At 43.7% G+C, this 25,689-nt stretch overlaps 1 pseudogene; it reads right to left on the bottom strand.

Annotated features, from left to right (window-relative positions):
- LOC117149984 overlaps nt 1–25,689 on the bottom strand; it is a 42,151-nt pseudogene that overhangs the window by 14,350 nt on the left and 2,112 nt on the right.

Here is a 25,689-nt window from a genome sequence, read left to right as displayed (position 1 = left end):
GCCACGTACGTAAAATCCGGAGAACGCAGAAAGGTGAGCTGTTGCTTGAGGTAGAGGGGAAAGCTTCGGAAAGCGTTCCCAAGTTTAAGAGCGACCTGGAAGCGGCGCTCAATGACTTGGCCTCTGTGCGCACGGGAGCGCAAAAAATAGCTCTATCCTGCAGCGGTTTGGACGAGGCTACGACAGCAGATGAGCTCCACAGCTGCATGGTCGCCCAATTCAAGGGTCTGCAGATAAACCCTGAAGATATCAGGGGCCTTCGCAGAATGCGGCATGGCACGCAGATAGCCTCAGTGCTGCTGAACGCGAATGTGGCGATACCAGTCCTTAAACAAGGAACCATAATCGTTGGATGGTCAAGATGTCGTTTCACCCAGGACGTCCGACCAACGAGATGCTACAGGTGTTTGGGCTATGGACATCGATCAGTAAACTGCAAGGACATTGACAGGGCAGACTGCTGTCTTAGATGCGGTGAGCGTGGGCACAAGCCAAAGGGGTGCGTTGCAGCACCAAAATGCCTGATCTGTAGCAGCGAAGTGGACAGAAACCACCCGACGGGTAGCTTTGCGTGCCCGACCTACAAAGCGACCCTAAGAGAAGCCAAGAGCCACCTCAATGCACGGCCATATTAGAGTAGTACAGCTCAATGTCAATCATTGCGCAGCAGCTCAGAGCCTCCTGGCCCAGACTGCGGCTGAGCGCAATGTAGACATCATGCTCCTAAGCGAACCCTACGTCTCTGGTTGTGGAGAATCACCCATGATTCTTGACGAGACAGGTAAAGCAGCTATCAAATGCTGCAGCTCTCTCCACGTCCAGGAACTGGCTGCTTTACCTATGCGGGGTATCGCTTATGCGAAGCTAAATCACGTGCACATGTACAGCTGCTACGCTCCGCCGAGCGACACCCCCGATCAGTTCGAGGAGTTTCTGGAGGCGCTCGTGGTCCATGCGAGAGGGCGAAGCCCGAAGGTCGTTGCCGGCGACTTTAATGCCTGGGCAGTGGAATGGGGCAGCAGGACATCCAACGCCAGAGGCCGAGCTGTGATTGACGCCATGGGCATGCTGGACCTTATACTGCTGAACGACGGGCGGAAGCCGACGTTCAACATCGATAGGGGCACGTCCTTTATTGACGTTACCTTTGTCAGCAGAGGGCTAGTGGACATCAACAACTGGATGGTCCATGACGTCATGACGCTGAGCGACCACGCCCTGATCTCTTTCAGTCTCTCCCCGGAGGGCATGCCCAGGAGACGGCAGAGCAGAACAGCCGGGAAAGCATGGGACACCAGGAAGATCGATTAGGCCATGCTGGCCTATCAGATCAATTCCCTGGAAATCCCAAATGGGGACGCAGAGAGTATGGCGGCAGGCCTCATGTTTATGCTCGAAGGAATCTGCGACGCAACCATGCCTAGGAAAAATAAGGCACAGCGCAAACCACCCGTTTACTGGTGGAGTGCCTCCCTAAGCCAACTAAGGTCTGATTGCCTCAGGGCTAGGAGAACGGCGCAACGTGCCAGAGGCAGTACCCACCACGCGGAACTCTTAGAGGCTTTCAGAAGGAAACGCCTAGAGTTCAAGCACGGCATCGCGGCTGCCAAAGCGCGGTCGTTTAAGGAGCTGCAGGATGGCGTAGACAGCGATACCTGGGGCCTCGCCTACAAACTCGTTACCAACAAGCTAAGGAGGAGAGCGGCAACCCCATCCGACCCGGGGGTCCTGGCTAACATAGTAGGCGAGCTATTCCCAAAGCAAACCACTCTATGGAGGCCAACAGAGGCAGCCCCTGCCCCAGTTTTCCAGTGCGTCACAAAACTTGAAGTCGTCGAGGCAGCCAAGCGCATCAAACCGAACAAAGCCCCTGGACTAGACGGTATTCCTGGAGCTGTTATAAAAGCAGTGGCGCTGGGTAGACCTGAAATCTTCAGGGCCACCTTCCAGCAATGCCTTCTGGACGGAATCTTCCCAACAAGGTGGAAAAGCCAGAAGCTAGTCCTGTTGCCGAAAGGCAAGGGACCAGCACATGCTGCAAACAGCTACCGCCCTCTATGCCTACTAGATATAGTAGGAAAACTATTCGAACGTATCCTGTATACTAGAATAGAGGCAGTCACCGAGAGCACCAACGGCCTGGGAAGCCATCAATATGGCTTCCGGAAAGGAAAGAGCACACTGGACGCTCTTTCGGCCGTTAGTAACATCGCCAAGACCGCTCTATCTGGTGATAGATGGTTAGGGGCAGGAAGGAATACTGCGCTATAGTGACTCTGGACGTAAGGAACGCATTTAACACCGCCAGATGGCCCGTAATACTCGCAGCCATGAACCGCATGGGGATCCCGGAGTACCTAAGGATAGTCGTTTGCAGCTACTTTAGGGACCGGGACCTATGGTACGATACTGAAGATGGCCCAAAAAGATACCGAGTTTCGGCAGGTGTTCCCCAAGGATCGGTACTTGGACCAATCCTATGGAACATTATGTACGATGGGATCTTGGGCATCAACAGGCCCGTAGGAGTAGAGCTGCACTGTTTTGCTGACGATGTGGCAATCACAGCTGTCTCTAAAACAATCGCAGGGTTGGAGGACAAATGCAACTCTACGATCGGTGCTGCCATCCTGTGGCTCGAGAAAGCCGGGCTAGCAATAGCGGCTCACAAGACCGAAGCAGTCCTTCTCAGCAGCAGAAAAAAGGTGGAGAACATGCTGGTCTCCGTCAATGGCACACAGGTGACCTCTCAAGAGTCCCTAAAGTACCTGGGGGTAATGATAGATCGCAGACTATCGTTCAAGGACCACGCAAGCTACGCCAGCAAGAAGGCAGCAGTCACAGCCTCTTCGTTGGCTAGGCTTATGCCCAACGTCGGAGGCCCAAGACACCCGGCCAGGAAACTGCTGGTTTCAGTAGCAAAGGCTTCTCTGTTATACGCTGCACCAATCTGGAGCAATGCCACTAGCAGGGGCTCATACCTGAAAGGAGCTCGTTCGGTGCTACGGTCAATGGCCCTCAGGCTCATTCGAGGTTTCAGGACCATATCCGAGGACGCGGCGCTAGCCCTGGCAGGCCTGCCGCCAATTGATCTGGAGATCAAGGCTCTCAGCCTAATGCGAAGTGGCGCTTCCAAGCAAGAGGCACACGAGTGGCTAACAGGTGAATGGCAGAGCAGATGGCAAACTTCGCGACGGGGGAGGTGGACTCATCAGCTCATCCCTGAGTTGACGGTTTGGGCAGAGTGCCAGCACAAATGCTTGGACTACCACCTAACCCAGTTTCTTACGGACCATGGCTGCTTCCGGGCCTACCTACTCCGGTTCCGTCACGTAGAGTCAGCTCGATGCATGTTCTGCGTCGACGGTGAGGAAACAGCAGAACATGTGCTAATGCACTGCTCCAGGTTCACGGCGGAGAGGGAGCAGCTAAAGACGCTGTCAGGTACCCCGTTCAGCCCTAGTGGCTTGTTCGCGGCTATGCTGGCGAACAGCGAGGCTTGGGAGCTGGGACACAGCCTTATCATTAATATGATGAAGCGTGTCCGATCAGACGAGATGGCCAACAGAGCGGATGTCTAAGCCCAAACTGGCGCCCTGGGTGACGGCGGGCGAAGAATTTTACCCCAGAGTTCCCGGCTCGTCGTAATAATCAACTAAAGGGTGGAAGGAGGAGCCACCATGGACTACACTGAAGGCAGGGAGTGCGACCTGGCCTCACATCCTGCTCACCGAAGTCATACCTTGACTGGCAGTCCCGGTGAGCGAGTAAGGACTGAAGAGCACGCGGAGGTCTTTGTTTTAGTACGTAGGCATAATTCCAATAGGGCTTATGAATCGTGCATGCCACCTACGGACAGTAGGTGGTATCTTTAGAAGATTTTAATTTTCCTACCGTAAGTCGAATAATAAAAAAAAAAAAAAAAACCCGCGAATACGCGCCGGCTGCTGGCACAAGTGTCGTGGACGACTTGAAACGCGACATCGCTGCCATCAAGGCCTCTTTAACTCTTCTGCAGAACATGCAGCCTCAGCAACCAGCAGCAACTCCGAGCACCACGTGTCTGCTTTTATCATGCCAAATTCGGACCTAATGCACGAAAATGCTTCTCGCCCTGTGCCTGGGTGCCACAGCAGGGAAACTAAAGAAGCTGTCACCTGTTCAGGCGACTAGTGACAGCAGACCTCCAAGCACTCGCCTCTCAAAGGAGTACCGACTTCACATAATCGATCGTAATACCCACATAAAATTCCTTATCGACTCCGGATCAGTCATCTCACTTATACCTGTTTCGATAATCAAGGGATTGCATCGTCGCAAAGACGACTTCAAACTCTACGCGGCCAACACGTCTATAATTGATACCTACGGCACGCTAAATCTAACTTTTGGTCTCAACCTACGGCGTAACTTCACCTGGTCGTTCGTCGTTGCAAACGTCCAATCAGCAATCATCGGAGCAGATTTCCTCACGCACCACGGCCTCATCCTCGACCTCAAGGGTAAACGCCTTATGGATCCCTCAAAAGCTGTTTCGACCAAAGGAGAAGTTGCAGAAGCAAAACTCTACAACGTTTCTACAATCAACGTGCAAAGTTCCAGTGGAATAGATCGCCCGTACTCCAATCTTCTTAGTCGCTTTGTGCAGATCACACGTCCTAATGAGCCTTTAGCAACCCGCATTCATAACGAGGTTGCGCATTGCATTCAAACAACTGGCCCACCTGTTTTCGACAAGCCAAGACGGCTTACAGGCGAAAAATTAAAAGCGGCACGCCGAGATTTCGATCTCTTACTCCAGCAAGGAGTGATTCGTCCCTCCAGCAGTCAATGGGCCAGTCCTATTCATTTGGTCCCCAAGGGGAGCAACGAATGGCGTACTACTGGGGATTATCGCAAACTTAATGCGTTCACTATTCCAGATCGCTATCCGATTCCCCATGGGGAAGACATTCTTCAACGTCTGCATGGATGCTCGGTTTTCTCCACAATCGATTTGGTGCGTGCCTACCACCAGATCCCAGTCGCTCCAGATGATATTCCGAAAACAGCCGTCACTACACCGTTCGGCCTTTTCGAGTTTGTCGGCATGCCACCCGGACTCCGCAATGCAGCGCAAACCTTCCAGCGCCACATGGACAACCTGCTTCGTGGCATTCCATTCGTAGGATGCTATATGGACGACATCATCGTGTTCTCCACAACGCATGAGGAGCATTTGAAGCACCTCCAGACAATCTTTGAGATTTTGCAGAGGAACCACCTCCAAATTAACCCTAAAAAGTGCCAATTTGGTAAAAGTGAGGTTATTTTCTTAGGGTTCCAAGTCAACGCGAGCGGATTCAAGCCCCCTGTTGAGCGCACGCAAGCAATCAACAATTTTCCCAAGCCTCAAACTATCATGGAATTGCGCCGGTTTTTGGGAATGGTCAACTATTACCGACACCTCATCCCAAACGCGGCTCAGGCTCAAATCCCGCTCACAGACTACCTAAAAGGCGCAACCAAAAATGAAAAGCCCGAAATAGCCTGGACCGGCCCTGCGGAGAGTGCATTCCAGGCCTGCAAGCAAGGAATTTTACGTGCCACGTGCTCTTCGTTCCTTTCCCCATCGGCTCACCTCGCCCTTAAAACGGACGCCTCCGATACAGCGATCGGTGCTGCTCTCGAACAACTAGTCGGCAACGTTTGGCGTCCCATCGGGTTTTTCTCGCGGAAACTATCTCCGGCAGAGCAAGGCTACAGCACGTATGATCGCGAGCTCCTGGCTATTTTCGCTGGTATCATCCATTTCAAGCACATTCTAGAGGGTCGTCCATTCATCATCCAAACCGACCATAAACCATTACAATACGCTTTCAGGCAGAAAGCAAGCAAAGCATCGCCTCGACAACTCCGCCAATTGGATTTTATCTCCCAATTCTCAACGGAGATAGTGTACAATCCCGGGCAAAACAACGCAGTGGCAGACGCCCTCTCACGCATCAACACCATAAGCATGCCGTCTAGCTTCAGTGCTCAAGCGATATTCGAGGCCCAACAAACCGACGATGAAATGGCTGAGCTCTCTCAAACCACGTCCCTGGTTCTACAAGTTAGGAACATCGACAACCTAGACATCTGGTGTGACATCTCGGGTGGACGCGAGCGGCCATATTTACCCAAAAGTCTGAGACGCCAAGCTTTTGATGCAGTACATGGATTGGCGCATCCCAGCGGCCGTACAACTGCGAAATTACTTAAACAGCGGTTTGTCTGGCCAGCAATTAACCGTGATGCCACCCTCTGGTCTCGACAATGCGTTCCTTGCCAGCGGGCCAAAATCCATCGCCACACACGCAGCCCGGTGGAGAAGATCGATGTTCCTGACAATCGTTTCGAGCACATTCACGTCGATCTGATTGAACTTCCCACAATCCGTAACTTACGCTACTGTCTCACCATCATCGACCGCTTCAGCAGATGGCCTGCAGCTATTCCACTATCCAATATCACCGCGGAGACTGTCGCGACAGCTCTGTATACACAGTGGATCTGCATGTTTGGCTGCCCACTCATTATAACAACGGACCAGGGAACTCAATTTGAATCCTCATTGTTTGCTGAGCTGGCTAAACTAATTGGAGCCGAAAGGATTCGTACAACCGCATATCACCCTCAGTCAAATGGCATTGTGGAGAGATGGCACCGAACCCTTAAGGCCGCCCTGATGTGTAAGTCTCACATAGCATGGCCGGATCTCCTGCCTACAGTTCTGTTGGGGCTGCGCTCGGCGTTTAAGGCGGACCTCCAGTCATCGCCAGCCGAAATGCTTTTTGGCACCACTATTCGTATCTCCCAACCACTCGAGCCGCCTTACACGGGACCTCATCGGGTAATACTCCGGGTTGATGACAAGTTCTACATCATCAGCATTCATGGACAAGAGAAGGCCATATCAGTCGATCTCCTCAAGCCTGCCTTCTTAGCTGAAGCTGACGCTTGCGAAGACCACCACGAGGATCCACCGCCTGACCAACAGATTTCGCAGCCACCTACACCACCGAGCCCTGCACCTGCAGCTCCTGAATTTATACCGTTACCTTCACCACCTGGCGAAGTCACTGGACGGGGAGTAGATGTGGCGCCCAGAATGAAGCCCGGTCTGTCATCACGGCGAAAACAAGTATTAACGCCAAGACCTTTCCTGGAGGACGATATCTTCTGATATCGTCAGACTGGACACACTGGAACTTCAGCTCTGCCCGCGCAACAAGCTCACGGGCATAAAACAATAATATATTATACATAGTGATTAAATAAAGCGGTAACTACATAAGTTACTATACTTGGAAAAGAACCAACATGGGAAAGTGCTAAAAAAGTTTTAAGTGAATCAACATTTTTGAACGACCTAAAAAACTTTGATAGAGATCATATTTCCAAAAAAACTATTAAACGTATTGCAATCTATACAAAAAATCCTGAGTTAGAACCCGATAAAGTGGCTGTTGTGTCTCTTGCGTGCAAATCATTGATGCAATGGATAATGGCCATAGAAAATTACGGAAAAGTTTACCGAATAGTCGCTCCAAAGCAGGAAAAATTAGATAGTGCAATGAAGTCACTTGAGGAAAAGCAAGCTGCTTTAGCTGCGGCAAAAAAAAAAACTTGAAGAGCTACAAGCTGTCATTGAAGAACTTTACCGCCAGCTTGAAGAAAAAACTAACCTGCTTAATGAATTGCGTGCCAAGGAAGAACGACTAAGAAAACAACTGGAGCGTGCCATAATTTTGGTAGAATCGCTTTCTGGAGAGAGAGAAAGGTGGTGTAATGATGAACTCCAATTAAGAACACAAGTCCGTTTTAAGTTGAATGCAGCCGTCGGGCTGACTTATATTTATTAAATTTCTTCTTTTGATTTTAGAGTAGGCAGAAATGGTTCTGCCAGAGTGTCTGTCTGTCTTCAGAGTGTCTGATTTGTCAGTTTTGAATATATTTGCTGGGTACGCCAGCGGCGGAGCGGCGTTCTTATGTATATCTTATATATCTAGGCTTATCGGGAGAGCGAGCTATGTATGTACGTATGTATTATGCATTTGGTCGGTGTGGGAATGCTGACCATGCACATACTACATCTCCCTCCTTTTGAAAAATAACGTAACCTAGTGAAGTTATTTAAATTATTAAATGCAAATTATTTTTTTTTTTTTGTGTAATATTTTTTTTTTTTTGTGTTTTTGTTTGAACAACAATAGTATTATTAATATAAAAGTTGATTTTTTAATGCGAAAATAAAAATATACATAGTGTATGGAAAATTTTGTAATAATGATTAAGGAAAATATAAGTTTAAAATCAATCATGAATGAAATTTCTTTAATCTATCTTTATGAACTACTTGTTTCTTATTTTTATTAGTAAGTAGCGTAATATTGTTATTATCTCCTATGCTTTCTATCTTATAGGGCCCTGTGTATTTAAAGTCTAATTTATGACTTACCTCATTTCTTAGTAAAACTTTATCTCCTACTTCTAACTCTATGTCATTTACTTTTAAGTCGTAATTTTCCTTATTTTTCTCTTTATGTGCTTCAAGCAGTTTTCTTGCTCGAGCATATGCTACTTCTAACCTATATTTACTCTCCTTAGCGTAATCATCTATGTTATATATTGGTTCTATGCTATGTAGTTTATTAAAATGTTTTGGTGAATTACTTGTTCGACCGAAAACTAATTCATATGGACAGTAATTATGTACTATAGATGGGGTCGTGTTGAAGCAGTATACGAAATATTGAAGCCATACGTCCCAATCGGATTTGTCCGCCGATATGTAGGATCGTATATACTCGTTTAAAGGTCTATGACTTCTTTCTACTACTCCAACTGTCTGGTGGTGATGAGCTGTTGATGTTATAATTTTTATTTTCAAATATTTACATAGGTCAGTAATTATTGAATTCTTATACTCTGTTCCCATGTCCGTTATGATGTCTTCATTGGACCGTACTTTAGAATAAAAGATTCAAATATAGCTTTTGCGACTGTTTTTGCGCTTTTATTTGCTATTGGTATGGCAACTAAGTACTTGGTTAAATCACATATGAGAGTGACTGCGTACTCGTTACCATTTTCTGACTTAGGTAGTGGACCAATTGTGTCCACGACAACTCTATCGAAAGCATGTTCTGGTGTGTCGGTTATAGTCATTGGGGTCTTTATATGCTTTGTTGTTTTTGCTTTTTGGCATTTTTGGCATTTTCTTACGTACTCTTTTATGTATTTACTCATATTTTTCCAGTAGTAATGTCTTTTGACCTTGGCCAAGGTTTTTATAATGCCTGTATGCCCTCCTTGTATTGGATCATTATGTAGTGTAGACAATATAGCTTCTTTTTCATTATTTATTTGGGTCACCGGGATAAGTAGAGTACTACTACTACTACGTAGCGTAGTACTTTTAAATTCTTTAATATTTTTTTGCCCATATTTTTCTTTTCCTGCGCAGGATTTTTGTCTACTTTGAAATCTTATAGTGATTTTTAATATATTTCCAGTTATTTCTTTTAGCTCTTTGATGGTTATTCTTGATAACGCATCAGCTACATGATTGTCTTTGCCCTTTAGATACTCTACCGTAAAATTATATTCCTCTAATTCAAGCCTTATTCTTGTTAATTTAGAACTGGGGTTCACCATCGAGAATAAATATGTCAATGGTCTATGGTCTGTTTTCACAGTGAAGTGTTTTCCGTAAATGTATGGTCTAAAATGTACTATTGCCTAATGAATTGCTGCTAACTCTTGTTCTGTTGTACTCTTATTGCTTTCACCTTTCGTAAAAGCTCTTGGTGCATAGGCAACTGGGAGTTGGTGGCCATTATGGTTTTGAGTTAAAACTGCGCACACGCTTGCTTGCTTGCATCTGTTATTATGCAAAATTCTTTGCTGAAGTCTGGGTACTGCAAGAGTGTTGGGTTAATTAGCTGATATTTTAAATGTATGAATGCTTTTTGACATTCATCTGTCCACTCGAATGGAACATTCTTTTTACATAATCTTGTTATGTGCCGCGAATGGTCGGTGAAATTTTTGATAAAACGTCTGTAGTAATTGCAAAATGCTACAAAACGTCTAGCGCTGTCCGCATCAAGTGGAACTGGGTAGTTCTGAATGACATCATATTTTTTTGTCATCCGACAAAATTCCTTTGTCTGTGCATTTATGTCCAAAAAGGTGACTTCATGCATGAAAAATTAACATTTTTCAGGATGTAACTTAAGGTTGTATTCCCTGCATTTACCAAAAACTTCAGTCAGGTTTTTAAGCATATGTTTTTCGGAACAACCCATGACTATTAAGACATCCATATAAAGGAATGCCTGAGACGGTTCTATTCCGGAGAATGCTATAGTCATCATTCTTTGGAATGAATTAGGCCCTTTTTTTAAACCAAATGGCAATCGCTTGAAACGATATGAGCCATTGTTAGTTGAGAAAGATGTTATATCTCTCGAGCCTTCATTCAGTTCGAAGACTAGTTTTACGCCTGTTTCGGCATGAATGAATGTAGAAAATATGTTGAGATTATAATTGATGGTGTATACTCTACGATCTTCTTCTACTGAATAAAGGCTGTTGCGAGATTCCCTGATCTTGGATTACTCGTACATTTGCATTATTTCCGTTACAGTTATTCTGATTGTTGTTACGGCCTCTATTTCCATTATTGCGGCCTCTGTTATAGTCATTATAGCGGTTATTATTATTATTTCCATTACAGCGGTTTTGGTAACCGTTATTCTGGTAACCGTTATTTTGGTAACCGTTATTGTAGTTGCCTCTATTACTATTGTTATTGAAGCCTCTACCTCGGTTACCACCTCTATTGGTATTTCCGTATCCTCTGTTGGATATGTTACCTCTAAATTACATCACTTTATTGATGTCACCGGTAACTCTTGCGCTCGTTCTTATGTATGCGCTTATCGCTGCATCCATAGTGGTGCAAGTCCCTGCTTCCAGTACTGTTTTTATACTTTCGTGCTCAGCACGATTTATCATTGTGTCAATTGCCTCTTTAGTACTTAGACCAGTGGCATGTTCGAGAGGTATACCCTCATCGATAAAGGAAGCTTCTAATAGCTTTCTCAGTCTATCAACTTCAGCGGTAAATTGCATTGCAGTTTTACCTCTTTGCTGAACTGTTGATAGTTTTGCCTAGACATTACTGCATGTTTCACCTACGACTACTTTCTGCAATTTGTTTATAATTGCCGGAATCGTCGTTTCATTGTCAACTGAGTTCAAAATTGTGCCAACTTTTTGACTTAATGACCTCAACTGCAATGTCTTCAAATTGTCCTTTAGCTAGGTCTACCAATTTGATTGCCTTAATGAATCTTTGTAAATGGATCTTTTGCCCATCAAATTCTGGCACTGCGCAAGCGACTTCCTTAATGTACGACCTAATGGCTGCTGCTTGTTCTGCCATGGTTAATTTATTTTCGGAGTCAGCTGCGTTATTTGTTTTATCTTCGTCCTTCAGCATTAATTTTGCTGGTAAAGTTAGATCGTGAAGATCTTCCTCTTTAATATCTTCTTTGACTATAGTCCTATTTTCTTCGTCAGAGTTAGTGCTGTCTTCATTCAAATTTGTTCTTAGCGGAGTGTTTACTATTGTCGAAATTTCTATCTGGAGGCTGAATTTATTTTTTATAAATATTAATTTTTCTCCTTATGTCACCAGTAGTTCCGAAACTTTAGCACACTGTTTGCTGTCCAAATTCATTCTATTTTGTTGGATCAGTTCTCTGACTTCATTATAACTATTTACCAAGGTTTGGGCATTCTTATTAATTGTTACAGCTTGTATTGATCTGTTTTGCGTTAAGCATTTATAAGATTTTCTGAAATTTTCATTTGAATCTTTTATCTGATCAATAAGCTTTTCCCAGTCCATGCTGTTGTATACTCATACTTTCAAATTTATGCATTTGTATTTTTAGGTTCTAATCTAGATAAAATAAATAGATTTTTCTTCAAAAAAAATTTTTTTTTTCATATTTTCATTCATAATTGAGTTTCTTCAAAATCTTCCTTAAATATTATCTAAACCGTTAGCAGTGCTACGGTATCGTTTCTTAAGACACTTGTTGTGCAATTTGTATATTTTTATTAATGCATTGGATACCATAATTAGTGCAATTACAATTAGTATTATGGTTATCCAGAACAAATCCGCATTTTGGACTTCCACTTTATTAATAACATTAGCTGTAGAGTCCACAGTTTTAGTGTCTACCATATTAGACCCATTTTGGGTATACTAATTTTATATTTTGGTAGAGAATCTTTATTTATATTTATATTTTTATATTATTTTTTATATTTTTAGTTTTACTTATTCCATTTGTCTCTATAGACATTTGGAATTATTTATTTCTAAAATTTTTGCCAATGTTCGAAAGAAAAAAAAAAAAATTGTACTTTACATTATTGCCTGCCTGATTCTAGCTATGGCTTCACGGGCCATATTGGGTTAACAGGGCATAGTAGTTTATGCTCCGTTTTACAATATTTCTTACAATTTTCTTATATATATATTTTATATTTATTGTTATTTATTTAATGTTCTGCTGCTGCTCATCAGGTGTCAGATGGTCGTCGCCGGGGGTGGCACGTTGACACTCCCTCGCTGCTGTCTATTGCTTGGCCGCTGTCGATGTTGATGGCTGCTCACAAGTCCCCAGGCAGTGAGTACTCCAGATTCCTTCGCAGCCAGGGGGGCAGGACTTCTTCGGCTTTGTTAGTGCTGGTGCTGGACATGCCTTGTATTTTGGAACTTCATTAGTTTTGGGTATATTTTTAATATTATCTGAGTGAGTTTTTGGGTATTTATCTATTGCTGATATTGCAGCAAGTGGTCTAGCTCTGCATGTAGCTTTAGAGCTTTCGACCAAACCGGTGGCGTTTTTTGACTGTATATTAGCCACCTTACGTGGGCTATACGTTTATTCAGCTTAGTTTTTAAACCGCCACGGTGTTTTCCCATACTCAATAGAACTCTACTCACTCAGATTTTTCCTTAGTTTTGGAAATTCCATTTAATTATTCCTTGGTGATGGGTCTTCTTCCAGTCCAGTTTTCCTTTTTTTGTTTTTAACTGCTTTAGTCAATTCGCCCAGCGTTGGACGACTGTCACGGTCGCCATGTAAAGAAATCTCCAAATAATAACACAAGTCCTTTTTGTAGTTAGTTGCAGCCGTCAGGCTGACTTAGGTTTATTGAATTCTTTCTTGTATTTTTAGTTGGCAGAAATGGTTCTGCCAGCTCAACGTCTTCAGAGTGTCTGATTTGTCAGTTTTGAATATATTTGGTCTTAGGCTAATCCGCGTAGCTGCGCTGCCGGGTACGCCAGCGGCGGAGCGGCGTTCTTATGTATATCTTATATATCTAGGCTTATCGGGCTTATCGGGAGAGCGAGCTATGTATGTACGTATGTATTATGCATTTGGTCGGCGTGGGAATGCTGACCATGCACTTATACTTTGTGGCCTTCAAGTGTGCGATCATGTTACATCCGCCCTGGGCCTTACTGCTTGCATAAACATAAACATAAACATAAACGTAGCAACAAAGTGCTGCCATATGTTAGTATGCTATTTTATTTAATTGTTCTTAATATTGCATAGGCACATACTACAATATAAAATCTTCACATTATCTAGCAAGTATTTTAACTTGTTCAGAGCCAGCTTTAAGCTCGTCAGACATTAAGGATACTTTTTCCTGAGTTTCAGAAATTTTTGAAATCTATCTATTTGAAGCAGTTGATACTTCTAATCTTTTTTTTTCTAGGAGTTTTTTAAAGCCACTTACAAGCTGCAAATAATTTGGTGAGGTTGCATAGTTATATCGCTTAACTTCTATATACATATTTTCCGACATTTTTGCAACACTTGAGTGAAGTACTGAAAAAACATAGGGTGGGTTTCTGTGCTTATAACCAAACTTTCTCGATGTTTTTCGTCCCCTTTTCCAGAAAACACTACGTTTAATGGAAATCCGATTAGGAAATGCGAAGCTACTTCCAAAAGGGCTTCTTGTGGCCAAAATCTAAACCAGTTTGGTGTTGTTGAACTTAACAAAGCCGGATATTGCCTTATAAAACTTGAAAAATTTTTTCCGATTGGGCTAAAACAAAGTGCTACATTAAGAAAATCGCGCACATTTAAAATAAAATAGGAATACAGTGCTTCAGTTGTTTGAAGAACCCCATTTTTTTTTTGCCGGGCGTTCAAGCTCAGCTGAATTAAATAAGTTTATTTCCCCAGTACTTAGCATATTGTTTGTTGTTTCCAGGAACGAGACTTCAGCTATTTGGTCGATGACATCCATTATAAGCTTGGTCGCAATAGGTCATCTTATACTTGATTGCTTCACTACAAATTTCCATATTAGCCTCATTTGTGTTGTTACACAGTCGAAAGATTTTTATGTAGTTTTATGGACTGCAGAGTTGCTGTCATCTTGTCAAGAGATGTCATTATCAACACGTGTGTCTCTAGCCTAATCATCACTTCACTTTATATGTTACAGCGGATGTACTCAGCTTTTCTGAGGATAATGGATGTCATCAGGGATGAGAACTGGTCATTTTAGCAAATTGTCATTTGCCTTTTAATTCTCATCCCTGATGACATCTATTATAAGGTTTATCGCAATAGGTCATTCCCCCTCACTACAAAAAGCTGAGTACATATGCTGTAACATTTTAGTGACACGATAATTAGGCTAGAGACATACGTGTTGATAATGATCCCGACGCGCATTTTGCATCCTCTGCAACCGGGAATAAATATTGCTTAATCACATAAATCATACACACGACTGAGACTCCCGACGCCACCAGCAGTCGGCAAATTTCGGCTTCATTGGCCTGAAAAAATCTCTAAGGACTGCGGAGTGTCATCTTTTCCTTTCCTCCGGCGGCGCTTCTGAATGGGAAATACATCATCGCCTCAAAATGCGATGAGGCAGGGAGGAGAGGGTCGCGAAGGCCGAATAAGATACCGAACGTCACAAAAACCGGTTGTATCAATTGGTCAGGGAAGGGTGGCACTGCACAAGACTTAAAAAAAAAATCCCCCTTTTATCAAAGGTGTTCTCAACCCGCGGACGATACACCCTGAAACCATAACATCCTATTCTCATTCGAGCCGGCACGAGGTCCGTTTTCAAGGACACAGCAGAAGCAACGCGATCATCGAAGGAGTCAGCAGTAAAATCACACAAATCATTAATTTGGTGGGATGAACACAAACTTTCTGCGATAGCCTTTACAACTCGTAGCGAGCAGAACTAAGAAAAACAGTTCGTTTCACATAGACGTACCGCAACTTTGTAAGAGAAAATATCAAAACATTTTACAAAAGTTTTGGCGTGGCAGTTTTGGGCGGTTATTGAAAAACTAATTAAAATACGAAAAATATCAAAAATACGAAAAATCAAAAAAAAGTGTGATCCAGCAGCAGACTCCACCGCCAAATGATGCCAGTAGCTTCTAAGAATCTGCAAACTACCTGACGATTGGCGGAATGTCCCTGCCATTCAAATCAATTCAGTTCAATCTGCAAATAACTGGCGCTTTTATTTTTGCAAGTTTCGCGCATCTTGCGCCTGCAAGGCCAAAACCCGTAACTTCTTTCCAGCTATGACTCCTGAGGCCTAGAGCGATTCGGCGCATCGGTCCTTCATTAGAGGTGCCTGCAAATAAAATTTAATTAAATTTTGGTCTTAATTTTAATAAATTCGTAAATTTTCATATATAAATATCCAAGCAATATGTTAATGATACCAGACCATATTTCGTTATAAATTCTTAGGAAAAATACTAGCTCATAAAATACTTACCTCTACTAACCTTACTGCACACTGATCCTAGACCCCAAAGTTAAATCTCACACACTTCTACCCATATATTTCAACCAAATTTAATCGAAGGCAATTTGGCCGCCACGCCAGTAGGTATCACAAGGGGATCAACGCGCCACCAACGGTGGTACGCGCCGTAATTCTGACACACTACTGGAAGTGCATCTACACTCTCCACGCGAGGGTGGCTGGAAACAAGCTCTTAGTTACGTCATGTCTCTGCTAAGAGTGCTGGCTAATCGTAGTTGGGCTGGAGCTGGTAACTCTCAAAAATTTCCACACCTCCGGGCCGGACTAAGGTGTCATTCGACCCGTGCCGAAAGTCTGCAAGGCTGGGGGCCCGTGTACTAACTAGCCCAGTCGATAACGGAGAGTCCGGGCAAGTGGCGTCCGCCCGGTCTAGTTAGCCTGGCCGAGCGGACTTTTATTTCTCTGCAACTCGTGGGTACTATGAGCAATAGACCTAATAAGTTTAAAGTACCGCAGGCCTTGACTGCTGGAAATGTCGCAAGACATTACGAGGACCGTCTCCTTGACGGAGAGCGGCCTACTTCGGTGGTAACACCAAAAAATGCTCCTAAACGGAGTGCGCCAACGGCACAAGCACGCCCAGTTGCGGGAGGGAAGTATCGGGCAGCCACACCGAGTCACTCGAATGTGGTCCAAGCCGCCCAAGCGGGACGGGCTAAAAACCCATTACCGCAACTTGGTCAGCCTGGGGCCCGGGATGACCCTAACCGTAAGGGGGTGAGCGGGGCCAGAACGAAGTGGTAACTTCGTTACCTTCAGCAGGTCAAGTCACCCGCAGAAGCTTTGTCTCTGGCCAAGACACCGCAGCCGCTAGAGCAAAAGCCCAACTCTGCTTCAAAGCGGGCAAACACCAACCTGACGCCTCCAACGGAAACGCCTAAGATGCAGAAGGTGGAGAAGAGCAGGCCAATAACTGCTTACTTCGATGGCCCAAGTACCTCAAGAGCAGCAAAGGCAACTGAGGTACTGGGTCCATTAAGGTTGCGGTCGTACCAGAGTGGTACCCCAAAGTTATCCCCAGCAGTGAGAACCTCTCACAGCTCGAGGACGCACTACTGGAGGAAATAGTCCTCTCCGGTTGAGATTCTCCAATCAAGTTTGGAGGAATCCACTTCAGGGTGGGCCACCTGATAGTGGACTGCCGCAACGAAACCACTGCTGAGTGGCTGCAATCAGCAGTCCCCAGCCTCAGTAAGTGGAGCGTCGTCTCCCTGGAGGTAAGGATGGGCGACAACCTGACATCGTCACACAACATGACCATCTTCTGACCCAGGACAGGGGACAAAACAACAAAGTGGATCATGGAATTGATCAAGAAACAAAATGAGAACTGAGAACTGGCGTCTCATATCAAGGAAGAATGAGGGTGGTGGCTCCCTCCTCAGCCTTGGCATTGATGACAACTCATGCGCCAAGATTATCTCTAGGGACCACAAGCTGAGCTTCAGATTTGGAGACATCTCAGTTTGTGGTCTAAAGAAGGCTAAAGCGATGAAATCCGGCCCAAGACACGTCGAGACTCCTCGAAATCCACCAGTCTCCGCGGAGAAGGAGAAGCCCAATAAGCTCTCCGAATCCAGCGAGGATCTGGCGGATGATGAGGATCTTGATGCGACCATCATCGAGATGGGGGATCAGACCCCGTTATGCTCTCAGGAGCTAGGCATGGAACCAGACCAGCTGAGTAAGGAAGAAGCGATACCGGTGGATGGTGATCTGGGTATCTCCAGATCATCAACGCCGACGATGGAGCCGATCATCTAATGGTCGGAAGTACAGGGATAGCTCAGGTGAACATCCATCGCGCCAAGGCGGCCTCGGCTGTGCTGGCAAGGTTGTTCACCAAACAACGTCTTGGGCTAGCCCTGGTACAGGAACCCTGGTATAACCAGGGAATAAAAAGACTGTACGTGAAGAACGCCAAGGTAATTTGGGATCAACGCGCCTCTAGCCCTAGAGCCTGTATCCTGGCATGTAGAACTATTAATTATTATATACTTACAGAATTTCTCACGCGGGACTGTGTATCGATCGTGGTAGAAGATGTGGGAGCAGCCAAGAAGACTGTGGTGGCATCGGTGTACTTTGCCGGTGACGAGGCGTGCCCACCGCCCGAAATCACTGCACTGGCAGAATACTGCAAGAGGACACACTCATCCATCATCATCGGATGTGATGCAAATGCACATCACGTGATATGGGGCAGCAGCGACGTAAATCAAAGAGGTGAGCCACTCTTAGAATTTATCTTGAATAATAATCTAGAAATCCTAAATGTCGGCAATGTTCCGACGTTTGTTACCAGGGTAAGATCTGAGGTTCTGGACATTACACTTTCCAGCAGATCAGTGGCTTCGCATATAAGCGACTGGCACGTATCTCCTGAGGAGTCAATGTAAGATCACAGAATTATTCGTTTTAACATAGGGCTAAATCTAGAATGAAGCGAGCGTAGGCGCAATCCCAGGAATACGAACTGGGAAGGGTTCAATGCCTCCTTACTGCGGAATCCAGCTTCTGGGGTAACCGGGAAACTACGTACCACTCTAGAACTGGAGGCCGCCGTAGAAGATATTAACTCGTGTCTTACTAACGCGTTTATAGAAAACTGCTCCCTTGGTCGAGGTGGAACGACCAATTGGAGAAGTTACGGAAAGCGACCATGCGTCTCTTTAACAAAGCAAAAAGAGAAGGGAACTGGGATGCCTACCGGAATAAACTGACTATGTATAACCATGAGATCAGGAAAGCCAAACGAAGGAACTATAGAACCTTCTGTGAGGCAATAGTAAACACATGTGAAGGCGCAAGACTTCACAGAGCAATCTCCAAAGGAGTTCCAGAATCAAATCAGACACTACGTACGGAGGATAACTCCTATACTATAGGAAGTAAGGAGAAACTTAAGCTACTACTGGCAACTCACTTTCCGGGAAGCACGCTTCAAACGGATGGGAATACCCCGGTTACGGCTCAAAATTGACCGTTTGCTACTGATTGGACCAAAGCAAAATCCATAGTGACAACAGAGGGAGATTAAGATGGGCAATTGGTATATTCCAGCCCTACAAATCTCCTGGTCCAGATGGCATTCAGCCAATCCTGCTACAACGAGCGCTAAATCAGCTCGCAGTGCCGATCAGGAAAGTACTGATCAGCAGTCTAGCTTTAGGACACATACCTATTGCCTGGAGTATAGCAAAAGTGGTCTTCATTCCAAAAGCTCGAAAGAAAGACATCACTGATCCGAAGTAGTTCAGACCTATCAGCTTGACATCGTTTTTGCTAAAAACGTTGGTTAGTGGATGTCAGCATTAGAAGCACTCTGCTTTTAGAGCAACGGACGCAGCATGCCTACAGGGCGGGCAGATCAACTGATACTGCCCTATATCACCTGGAAAGCCTTATTGAGGATCCACTTACTCATAAGGAAGTGCCTTCTTAGACATACAGGGTGCATTCGACAATACCTCTCATGAGGCGGTCAACGCATCCCTGGCAAGAAGAGGACTAGATGCAACAACCAGTAGATGGATCAAATCACTACTGGCATCTAGGCGAGCCATGGCCACTATAGGAGGACAGTCGTCCACAGTATCTACCACAAGGGGATGCTCCCAAGGTGGTGTCCTCTTGCCTCTCTTGTGGAGCTTGCTGGTAGACGAGCTGATGGACAGACTGACCCGCAGAGGTATACTTTGCCAAGGCTATGCTGACGATATTGTCATTATAGCCAGAGGTAAATATAAGGAAACACTCTGCGATATCAATTAACTGGGCCTCAACATGACCAGCGAATGGTGCAATACCTTTGCTGATGCACCCAAGGGATGAGATGCCAGCTAAGCACAGGTTCGCTCAGAACTTCAGCACTCATCTCAGTAATAAAAACAGTTGGACAACCCTGGGGAAAGTACACCCTATGAAACCACAAACAATAAAGTGGTATATAAACGCATCCCTCACCGACGAGGGAGTGGGCTGGGGGTTGTAGGCCCAGGTTAAAATACCACGAATCAATGGGCAGATACACCAGCATTTTTCAAGCTGAAGTCTGTGCTATTGGACGCTGTGTGAGGTTTAATCTGCAAAGGAACTATCGTGGTAAGGACATTGCTATACTGTCTGATAGTCAAGCAGCCATTAAGGCGCTCAGCAAAGCTAAGATAACATCTAAATCAAGTGAGGACAGCCCTAGACAAACTGGGAGCTGTCAACAAACTCACAATAAGGTGGGTTCCGGGTCACAACAACATCCCGGGAAATAACCTAGCCAGGAAAGGGGCAGAGAACCCTCTAATTGGGCCCGAACCATTCTGTGGTGTTGGTCACCACAGAGTACTGGGAGTACTAAGTCAATAGAGGAAGAAAAACGTCTGTCCTTCTGGGAACACCTACCAGGACTTAGGCAGTCTAAGATTCTCCTTCGTGAATATAACCACAAAAGATTCAAGACCTTAATGACACACGGGAAAAACACCTTGCGCATTTTAACTGACCTTCTTACGGGGCACTGCCGACGTCGCAGTCATTTGCATAAGATTGGCATTGTAGACAGTGAACTCTGTCGCTTCTGTTGCATGGAGGAGGAGAGCTCTGCACATATTATATGTGACTGCACGGCGCTTTCCATCAGGAGGAACAGACTCCTGGGCATGTATGTAGTCCCACGGGAAACAATTGCAGCCCTGAACCCCAATAAAATTCTGGCTTTTATACAGTGCATTGGACTTCAGGGAGATCTTTAAGTCATGAAGGGGTAGTACAATAGATCCTACTGGGTCGCAGTACACATAGAAACCCACTTAATATTAATAATAATAATCGAAGGCAATAATATGGTGGATGTGGAACTGAAGTCATGCTGTCTCCGTACAACCCCTACACGCTTCAACAAGTATTTTTCAAAATTTATTAAATAAACCAGTTATTTTATTATTAGTTTGCTAAACTTAATAAAAGTGCAGTACCTCGCTTTATCCAGTAGTCAGCCTTTTCATTACCAGACTTTAAGTCCACGGCTATTACAAATGATCCTGACCTAACGGGATAGTAATATGCGGGGCACTGGTAAACACCACGACATCGTTTTTTTAGGTTTTCTACTGGTTTAAAGTGTATTACTGGTAATGGAGAAATTAGTTTCATCGGAAGTGGATCCTGAAGGCATTGGTTTTTCCTCAACCATCCGGCACCCTCCAAAAACAAGCTTCGAGTGTAAACACCTCCTCCTTCTCTTATCATACGAGCTGCGGCAGTATCTTCTTCAACAAACACATAGAAATCCCAAGACAGTTCATCAATTGGTGTTTTGGTGGCTCGAGCTGATGTTTGTAATACTGCTGTAACAAATCCGTGTGGAAACGTATAAGCTGCGAGCTAAAATAATATTGGAGAGCGGAGTGTTTTCGCCCAACTATTAAAATGTCCTACACGATGTATTAAGTCTCTAGCCCATGCCGCTAATGGTTTCAATGAATTATATGCTGGAGATAGATATACAACATGAACAACATTTTTTTAATATAATTTTATTTACCTTTTAACCATTGTAATGGCAGAATGGCTTCCTTCAGAGACAGCTACATAAATATCCTCTAAGTCCGAACTCATTACAACAAGTCCCTGTATTCCACGTCTTAAGTCACGTAATTGAGTGGACATGTCGACAAGAAGTTTATTATAGCGCTCAATTTCTTGAAGTAAGACAACTTCTAATAATTTATTAGAATAAATTCCAATAATTTTTGCCGTCTGTTCATAGTTTATCTCATCCGGTGTATTTATTAAAAGTTCTGTAGCTAGATCAAATACTTTTGTCTCACCGTTTTCATTACTACTTGTGCTATTAGTCTGAGCTTGCATAGAAAGGAGGGCCTCAAAAAGCATTCTAGTTTCTCCTATTAAAGACGCTATATCGGCATTTAAATGTTGTCCAAAAGCATCAGGCTTATCAAAATTGGGAAAAATTTGTATGTGGTCTAAATATGATTGCACATCGCCGTCATCGGGAATAAAATAATTTGGAAGGGTTGATAATCTTCAAATGGTATAAATTTAAAATCAATTCTGATTAGATTAAAACAGATAATTATTTTCGTACCTAAACTTTCTAGTCTGCAATGCTTGGTCACAGAAAAATTGGTTTATATTATTATATTATATCTATTAGCTTTCAAAGCGAACGGTCGTGTTTTTTTTTTTGCGCCCCGGTTTTTATTTTGTGTTTGTCAAACCAGCCGTGGTTTTTAATAATCTTCTTTAATTATCTTATATTTAAACATAATTATTAAAGATCCGTTCGCTTCGAGAGTGATTCTTTTGTGATTTGTGCAGTTAAAATAAATATGGTATACAAAGTATTTTGCATTTTTTGTCTTTGTGTTTTGTTTACTCTCCCTTTTTGTGCGTTGTTCGCAGTGGTGTTTGGTGTTGTTTTTTGCATGCACATAAACTGCACTTTTTGCTCTCACTCTCTCTCTCTCTTTCGCTCTCCCACACAAAAGTCTAAATTTCTCAGCGTGCAGACTGCTCTCGTGCGGTTCTTTTAACAGCTCGCTTGAAAGTTTTTGTCTTGTGTTTTCGTGCACAGTGGTCTGATTTCAGTTAAACATGGAAACCGTAAGTGTTGTCTGCTTTTATAAAAATTGTTGCCAGGTTATAAAACCTGAACAGCCAAAAATGACTTGTTGGCTATGTGATAGAATGGTGCATACTAAGTGCGCTAGTTTTAATGGCCGTACAAGTGATGACCTAGCAAAGGGTAAAAATCCAAATTACTGTTGTGATGCTTGCCTTGTGGTTGCGAACGAGATGAAATCGTCTTTCAACATAACTGTCCCAAACGAGCTCTTTTCGACCATATGTTCGGGTGATTTTTGGCCGGATTGTATGGTGAGTAAAAGAGTTCGAAGCTAAGATCAAAAATAAGAAAAAGGGGCCCGTGGGAATTAAACTTCCCTCACGTGGCCAGACCACTGCACCATCCGCCTCTTCGTCTTCTTCATCTTCAAAAAACTAACAACAAATCTTACTATCTCCTATCAAAGAGGAGGCTTGCGTAGCAAATTAAGGAAATTGTATTGTGATAGTCTTTCATTTGCATCCCATATAATAGTGCTTACAGAGACTTGGTTAAAGCCGGAGATTCTTAACTCCGAAGTCTTCCCAGGTATGTACACTATATATAGGTTTGACCGTCCCTCCAGCCGAGGAGGTGGAGTCTTAATTGCGTTTAGATCTACTCTCGCGTCGGAGGAGTTACTTTTGGACGATTCCCATAACTCGGAATTCTTATGTGTAAAGCTGACTTTTTCCGACAGATCAGTTTATATTACGTGCTCGTATATTCCGCCATCTTCTGAATTCCCAGAATATCAGAATCATCTGTCCGCTATCCAGTCCATCTTGAATAAACTGTCTGACAGGGACCAATTGGTAGTTCTAGGTGATTTTAATATACCTGGCACAATGTGGTCCCCAGAAAAACAATCGAGTATCCTTCTCCCTTTACCACCACATGACTTTATTGACGGCTTGCTCGACTTATCGCTGTCGCAAGTTAATTATATTCCAAACTCTCTTATTCGACTATTGGATCTATGTTTTGTAACAAGTCCTGAAAGTGTGTTTCTGTCCAGAGTAGCACTTCTTAGTCAACCTGAAGATCCATATCATCCTACTTTCGAGGAGGCAATCGACATAGGTACGGTAAATTCAGAGAAGTCAACAAAGCGAATTGCCTGTTTTCGAAAGGCAAATTTTCGGAGGCTAAACAATTTTATAGCTGGCTTTAATTGGTCCGATCTTTACTCCTGCAACATAATGGCGGATGCGATTAATATGTTTTATACCGCAATTAAATCATTTTTTGACTCTTATGTTCCGATGTACTTTCCGTCAATCTCTAAGCCTCCTTGGTTTAATAAAGAGTTGACACACCTAAGAAATGTAAAGTCCAGACTCTATATGAAATTTAAAAATACCGGTTCTCAGTCCATCCTTTGTAAATATTTAAGCGCTCGGTTAAACTTTACCGTGCTTAATGCTCAGTGCTACAAAAAAAAAAAAACAACATATTCAACTTTACCTCATTTCGAACAGCCATACTCTTATGCGGTATCTAAGTCGAATCTAATATTTTGCCCCACTATAAACGAAAGCTCACTGCTTAACGATCTTTAGCGTGTTAAACCGGTCTATTCGCCAGGTCCTGATGGAATCCCTGGCTGTGTTCTCAGATTCTGTGCGGAAGCCTTGTGCAAGCCTCTACTGAAACTGTTTACCTTATCTCTGGAATCTTCACAATTCCCTCATATATGGAAGGAGTCCTTTGTGATTCCTCTTCACAAAAAAGGTAGCAAACTGGATGCAAGCAATTACAGAGGAATCTCTAAATTGACGCCTATCCCAAAACTTTTCGAAAATGTTATCACTCCTCATTTGCAGCACCTTTGTAGATCAATCATATCACCGTGTCAACACAGTTTTATGAAACGCGGATCTACAACCACTAACCTCTTGGAGCTAACTTCTTTCGTAATACAGGGTTTCAAAAATAATCTTCAAACTTATGTCATCTACACTGATTTTAGTAAAGCATATGACTCTGCTAATCATTACCTTCTAATAAGAAAACTTGGTCTTATAGGTTTCCCTGTTGATCTTCTAAATTGGATTTCAAGCTATCTGAATGGCAGGACACAAGTCATATTTAAAAATTCTTTATCTCTATTCTCGGAGTCACATCCGGTGTCCCACAAGGGAGCCATCTTGGCCCGCTTCTTTTTACCTTATTCATTAACGACCTCCCCTTAATAATAAAACATTCGCGTGTAATTATGTACGCAGACGATGTTAAATTATGCCTCCAGTACAAGGACACTTCGTGCCATTTGGACTTACAATCCGATATAGACCGATTTCAAATATGGTGCCGTGATAACATATTAGACTTAAATGGCTCCAAGTGTAAAGTTATGACCTTTTGTCGTGTCAACCCAATACGCACGACTTACATCCGTGGGTGCTCTTTGGACAGAATAACACGAGTTGATGATCTTGGTGTTCTTCTGGACCCAAAATTAAAATTTTTTTCTATAAGGCCAGGGGTGTGCTTGGTTTTATAGAAAGGTGGTCAAAGGAATTTCATGATCCTTACTTGACTAAAACCTTATTTATTTTGTTAGTCCGTCCCATTCTCGAGTACGGATCACCTGTTTGGAGTCCACAATACGCAGTCCACTCAGACCGCATTGAATCGTTCAAAAAAAAACTTCTTACTTTTTGCCTTGCGGCGCCTAAATTGGGATGCAAACCGTATATTACCTTCTTACTCCAGTGGACTACTTTTAATCAATTTACCGTCTCTAGCTAACCGTAGAACTATGCTTGGAACATTCTTTATTTGTAAGCTAATTCGTGGGGATGTTGAGAGTCCTGACTTGATTAGTCGGCTTAACTTCTCGGTTCCAAGTAGATTCACTAGAAACTATATACCCCTTATCTTAAATCATTGACCCTTACAGAGTTTTAGTTCTGACTATGATAGACTTTATTCTATTATCTGTAATCTTGACTCTCTGCCGCTATTAAAGCAATCGATTTTATCTTTTCTATTACATAATTAGATCCTACTAACACTAATATTTAACATATTTATTTTACATTATATTCATTTCCTCGATCCTGATCTCTTTTTTATATCGCGTCTATATCTTCTCGCGAATCAAGCCGTACGAT

This window comes from Drosophila mauritiana, unplaced genomic scaffold (genome assembly GCF_004382145.1).
Source record: "Drosophila mauritiana strain mau12 unplaced genomic scaffold, ASM438214v1 Y_07, whole genome shotgun sequence".
Lineage (NCBI taxonomy): Eukaryota > Metazoa > Arthropoda > Insecta > Diptera > Drosophilidae > Drosophila > Drosophila mauritiana.
Note: the sequence above shows the minus strand (reverse complement) of the source record. Positions and strands in the feature narration are given on the sequence as shown.